Source organism: Peromyscus californicus, unplaced genomic scaffold (genome assembly GCF_007827085.1).
Source record: "Peromyscus californicus insignis strain IS unplaced genomic scaffold, ASM782708v3 Scaffold_6__1_contigs__length_162567912, whole genome shotgun sequence".
Classification (NCBI taxonomy): domain Eukaryota; kingdom Metazoa; phylum Chordata; class Mammalia; order Rodentia; family Cricetidae; genus Peromyscus; species Peromyscus californicus.
This window is the reverse complement of record NW_026294584.1, coordinates 74,781,661-74,788,412: the sequence shown is the minus strand read 5'-3', so window position 1 is coordinate 74,788,412 and position 6,752 is coordinate 74,781,661. Positions and strand designations below refer to the sequence as shown.

Sequence of the window (6,752 nt, the reverse complement as noted above, 5' to 3'; positions counted from 1 at the left end):
CCTGGGGCTATCATCTTGGCCTACTTGGTAAGAACCACGATACTAAGAGATGCTCTGTCAAAACACAAGGTGAATGGCTTCGGAAGAACGAGAACTAACTGTCTCCTAGCCTCCACAAGCACATGCACACACATCCTTTATCTGTGCACATACACATGCACACCCATCCTTCATCTGTGCACACAAACATGTATACACACATCACAAAAACCACATGTATATGTACATCATATGTGCATATAAACAATTTTATTAACCAATAATATTTCAATAAGTGTAGATGAAATGAAGTAGAAATGAACATGCACATGAAATTTTCATTTAGTACTCACTTATTAAGTGACTGTGATAAAAATAGAAAATTTAAATTCACATTATTTTTATGGATACATAGAAATTATAATTAGGAAACAATTAAAGCTATAATAGGTTATATAAATTATTCTTGATGATTTAGAGTAAATTAAACATTAAAAAAAGTTTTAAAAGTCACTGTCAACAAGGAGTTTCCTTGAGTAACCTCAGTATCTAGGGAACATTTATGACATAAAATAAAAAGGAGATCATAAGGGAATTCCTGTCAAAATATCAATTTATGCTGTAAAATGAACTTAAAGGACTCTATACTATTTGGCAGGAGAAACACAAAAGAATGTATATAAGTTATACCACAAATTTTGTTTGAATTAAATAAATAATCTTACTTTGCTACTTGAACTATTAAACAGTTTAAAAAAGAATCTTTTTTAATAAAAAAAAATACAATTGCAAATGACCAGCAAGACTTCTTACAACCATCTGTAACTCCAGTTCCACTTCTGAACTCTGTGGTGACCAGGAGTGCACACATATATACATGATGGCAAAACACTCATGCACTTAACTAAATACATTTTTTGAAAGAAGAGAAAAATTGCCAGTTTTAAGAAATTGGGTGGCACATTGACCACAAGTTTTTCATCATATTGATTATTCTGTTATCAGAACTGATTTGTACCAAAGGAGTAACTGTCGGATAGGCATTCATCACAATCTTCTGAACAGTCAGGATGACTGGATTATACATCCATAACAGGACTGAGGTGGATGAGATGATGAAGTCCACCCAGTACATGAGCACAAAGACAACCACCAGAAGCAAGATGGTCTGGGTGGCTCTTTTCTCAGGAGACACTCTCAGGTGGCGGATGCCGTGAAGATGCTTGCATTGCCTCTGATGTCTGAGCAAGATGATCACCATGTATGCACTTGTGGTCAACATAACTCCTACAAGAAAGACATCTCTGGAGGTTGTCACTGTTAAAATCAGGGCCCTGATAATGTAGTTCATGGGGAAGAGTGAGCAATATTTGGTGACCTTCATCTGGTTGCTCTCACTCACATTGGTAAAACCCCCAACGTAAAAGATACAGCTACTACTGATAGACAAATTGAGAGACCAAATATAAAAGAAAGCATTGGTTGTGTATGTCTTTAGTTTATGTTTAAATTTTGCCAACAATGAGGTACTGGGACTTATAGTGACAGCCTGGAACACACTCAGGAGGCAGGTGATGCAGATGGAGAGGCTTCTCATCACCCTGCTTATGCAAAAAGTTGCCTTACATTTGAAGTCATTTTCAAAGTTCAGTGACTCAAATACGTCTGTAAGCCAAAGGTCCCCTCCAGTGAGGACCATCACTATGTGGATGAAGGTCAGTTGACAGGAGATCGGGTCTGTGGGCTTAAATCTATGAACTAGAATTATGACAGTGTAGAAAAAAAGGAGAAACATATTGGCTAGAACTCCAAGTACAGTTTGTAAATTAAGGATATTCTTTAATAAGGACATAAGTGGAAAGTGTATTCATCTTAACATCATAGTAGAAACATAATTCATATACCTAAAAAAATAATAGAGTGTATATCAAACTTATGATTCAAGGGTCAGTACATCTACATCATCATTCTTGATTAACTTATTCTTGATTAACCTGTCTCTTTAACATTTGATGTTCCAGACTGGATATCATATACTTCTATAAACGTCTCCATGTATCTCCCTGTATAGATAGCATACTAGAGATAAAAAAAACGGCATTTACAGTCACATCCTCCTATATAGAATATACACTGTGTGTGGCTGTATTGTACCTAGGTGTCATGCCTTAGGAATCCAATCCTATTGATTTACATAGTCTCATTTTATAATTAACACCTAAAACAGTAGTGATGAACAGAGAATATTGATCACATTTTCACAATCAAATAAAACTTACGTTGACCTGGAAAATATTCACAAAAGAAATTCAAAAGAGTGAGTTAAGGCAGTCTCACGTTGCATAACTTTAATATGCTGTATTTTCATAGATAGTGAAAACTATGTTTTGACTCATAATTTTAATAGAATCATGGTGTTAATTCATGATAATCTCACTATTTTAATCAGCAAAATGGCTGCCTTTGTTCATATATTCCTTTTTTTATGTCCCTTTTTTTATGAAGTCTTACATCCCCAGAATCCAGAATTAAAGACATAGATACAGTTGGAGACCATTATTGCACTTTCCACACCCTATTAATTGTGTAACCATTACTTATGGTTATAAATGATCCGAACTGTCTCCCAGGGTAGCTCCCATCCCATCACCTTTTAGAACACTCCACTTCAGGTTTAAAGAACTAACTCCCAGCTATCAAGACAAACCCTGTTTTTTCTTTCTTTGGGAGGAGAGTAAATCATTAATAGTATGAGTCCTTATGATTATTTTCTCTTTTTGCCTTCTAACATTTTCAGCCATCCATACTGTTATTTTACCTACCTCCTTCTTCTATATTGATGTCCCCCCTTTAAATAAGAACCCCCCATTTTCTCATTTTCCCCATCAGATCACTTGTGTCCTGCTACTCAGCTGTACCTTCCTCCCACCTTCTTCTATATTGACTTCCCTCCTCCCTGCTAAGGAGCCCACCCTTTCCCCTTTCCCTGATGAGATCACTTGTACCCTGCCCTTCTCCTGTCTAATGCTCTGTGACCCACCCTCATCCTCGTCTTGGGCCCTTTTGCTCTGGTGTCTGTAGTTACTGTAGGCTACATACTCACTTCTGAAGATGTGGAGCTAGGAGGCTCTAAGAAGAGAGAACATGAGACACTAAGACAAACACTATTTTCAACACACTGGGAAAAACTTGAACTTGCCAAAGATGACCATATAGAGATCCAGTTTTGGAATTTCTGTTTTAAAAGAGATTGGCTCCCATGCTGTGAAAACCAAGGCCCGAGTGTTATCAGAGGTCATCAGCACCAGACAGTGTTTACAGTTCCACTTCACAGTCTCACCTTTGGTGCCTATGTTAGTTATTTGGGCTGGTTACCAGTGTCATTATTTTGTCAAATTACTATAATTCAGTACTTTAAAATTAGCTTTGTGATAAATAAATAAATAAACTGCTGTGGTGATATTGTGTTCCCCAAAATATTGTGCACACTAATAAATTTATCTGGGGTCAGAGACAGAACAACCACTAGATACAAAGACTAGAAAATGGTGGCACTCACACCTTTAATCCTAGCATTCCAGAGACAGAAATCCCTCTGGATCTCTGTGAGTTCAAGGCCACATTGGAAACATCCAGGCCTGGTGACTCATGCCTTTAATCCCAGAAAGTGAGCCTTTAATCCCAGGGAGTGGTGGTGGAAAGCGGAAAGGTATATAAGGCATGAGGACCAGAAACTAGAAGCATTTGGCTGGTTAAGCATTTGGCCTGGTTAAGCATTCAGGCTTTTGTGCAGCAGTTCAGCTGAGACCCATTCTGGATGAGGACTCAGAAACTTCCAGTCTGAGGAAACAGACCAGCTGAGAAGTTGGCTAGGTGAGGTTAGCTGTGGCTTGTTCTGTCTCTCTGACCATCCAGCATTTCACCCCAATAACTGGCCCCGTGTTTGATTTTATTAATAAGACTCTTTAAGATTCCTGCTACAAACTGCTACACTGACTCAGATTCTTGTGAGAAAAAGGATGCCAAATTGTATTGTCAAGCTCACTACTATATTCCACATATACAAATTAATGCATGCCGGTATGCATAGAAATGATGCAGAAGATAGTAAGACCACCCTATAACATACCCATGAATACAACACCATAAATCACACATTTTATATTTACATGATTTTTGCTCTTGGAAGGCTTGATCTAGTAAAGGTATAGACTCATCCCAGTTGCCAGAGACAAACATCTGATTCTCCCACCAACATACTTATACAGTAGCTGTACTGTGATGCTCTGTGTTTTTAAAAGCTCTGGAATACAAGCTGGAGAGATGGCTCAGTGGTTCAGAGTATGTTTACTCTTGTAAATGACCTGGGCTAGATTCCCATCAAGGACATGGTGGCTCATAACCATCTGTAACTCTAGTTCTGGGGGAGCCGTTGTCCTCTATGACCCAGGCATGCAAGTGGCACACAGGCAAAACACTCATATATGTAGAATAAAACAAATAAATCTTAAATAAATAAAAGTTACAGGATAACACTTAATTCAAGCCTTGGTCCTCGAACTGAAGAAATTAGAGTTCAATTTAAATTTTAAAATTGCAAATGGACAAACCACATATGTAAAATAATTTTCATTAATTATACATCTGTGATTTATCAATTTAACACATGTATTATAGGTAATATAAAAAGATGATCACATAAGGTAAAAGGTAGTAATATAAAATGTTTTTCCTTAGCCCAAAGATATACAATCTGTATATTTCATATCTATTGATTTGTCAATGTTTATAACTCACAGAAAATGATGAAACTCCTAATTCATCATGTGGTATCTTCCTCTGGAACTCACCCAGCTGAGACCTAACCAGAAAAGACCATAGCTACCATGGCTACTAACTGAGTTGTTAACATATACATGTACTGGGAAATATTATTTTTTTAATTTGAAATAAATTGCAGTGCTGGGGCATTTCATATCAATTTAAGTTACGGTATTTAGTTTTAAGTACTAAAACCCAAAGTGTAACCATAAACATTCATAATATGGAGAAACCATCACTATTAAATGGACCCAGACCTAAAGTCCAAGCAGGCTTCAGGCAGCTGTCTGGAAAGATGTGCAACAATAGAAACCAAGAGCTGCTTCCTGCATAGCTCTACATTCTTCTGAGGAAAATCACTTTACCCCTTCATTATCACAATGTTTGATTTGGAACAGTCTTGTTTTATGAACTTACGGTGATCTTTGTATTCTTCTTGGTAGAGATAATAACAAAATGAACATACAAATATGTTAGTTAAAAAGTATCATTTTCATTTTCATTTTTACCATAGTTAGTGATTAATGACCAAAACACAGCAGGACTGCTCAGAGAGAACATAGAGTGATTGTGTGACTTTCAGGTGACAAGATACATGGTGTTGCCTGGTGCACGGTCCACTGTCAGCAACATTAATAAGTCTTCAGGAATCTCAGGAAGGTGAAGACCTTAGCCACTCAAATTAGTTCCATGAAATACATAATAAGAGCAGGAATAAATAGTGATTATTTTTAATAAGGTATTAGTTCATCGCTATTACCTGATACACAAATAATTTTCATGTGTAACTTTTTCTTTGGAAATTAGTTTAGTACAGGTGAAACTGGAAACCCACAGATACTGACTAGAATATAACATTCTCACAGTTATGAGTCAGTTTTCCTGAGATGAAGCAGCAGCAGCACAACGTCACTGCAGAACCTGTGGGGAAGCAGTCATACAGCAGCTTGATCACACGTAAGTCTGGGAAAGTGTTCACTGTAAGTGTGTGTTTGTGTGTGTGTGTGTGAGACAGACAGAGAGAGAGAGAGAGAGAGAGACAGACAGACAGAGAGAGAGAGAGAGAGAGAGAGAGAGAGAGAGAGAGAGAGAGAGAGGATCTAAAAGTGTAGTTCAGACTGACTCCAATCAAACTCACAATGCTCCTACCTTAGCCTCCAAAGTGCTGGGATCAGAGCTGTGGCCTTTGTTTTCCATTTGAGTCTCCTGTATGCATTAGTAAATGAGATCCCAACAAAATAAAAATGGACTTATGGCACTCAGCAGCTAAACTTAAATTTACTTAATATTTTTTATGAATTCTTATTAAATGAGCAATTGTATTTTGTAACCACTAGGGATTTTAACTTTAAATAATTTTATACTATTCAAGAACTGAAAATAGTTTTCATTGCTAATGAAAAGCTTACTCAATATTATATGAATATCAGTGTTACAAAGTTCAATTTACATACTTGGAATATTAAAACTTAACTTATTTTAATTAAAACATTTAATATCCAACTGAAAATGTTCCAGTTTACATTTTTAAGGATAATATTACAACGATTTAATAAATAAGTGAGGTAAGACATCCAGATATTTTTTAAATACCCAGAAAAGATATACTTTATTAGAAATCACTGCAACAGAATAAACAATATACGTAAAACTTTATAAAACTTATTTATACATTGTTAAGAACATAAGTTGAAACTTGTCTCAGAATTCCTAAGTATATGTAAACTTAACAGTACATAAAATTACTAATAAACTCTAAATTAATTAATATTTGCTGTATAATTCTGGCTTAAGTTTCGTATAAATAAATGTATGGTCAGTTAACTTGAGAAAAGGAGTGAAATGACAAAAACAAAATGTCATTTCAGTGTAATTTAGTATTATAAATGTAGTCCAGCAAACAAATAAATGTGGGTTCTCTGTTTTGTACCCTCTAAGTTTTTTTTAAGTAT

At 36.0% G+C, this 6,752-nt stretch overlaps 1 pseudogene; it reads right to left on the bottom strand.

Moving 5' to 3' along the window:
- Positions 1-922: 922 nt before the first annotated feature.
- LOC128099560 (putative vomeronasal receptor-like protein 4) lies at positions 923-1,861 on the bottom strand (annotated as a pseudogene).
- Positions 1,862-6,752: the final 4,891 nt, after the last annotated feature.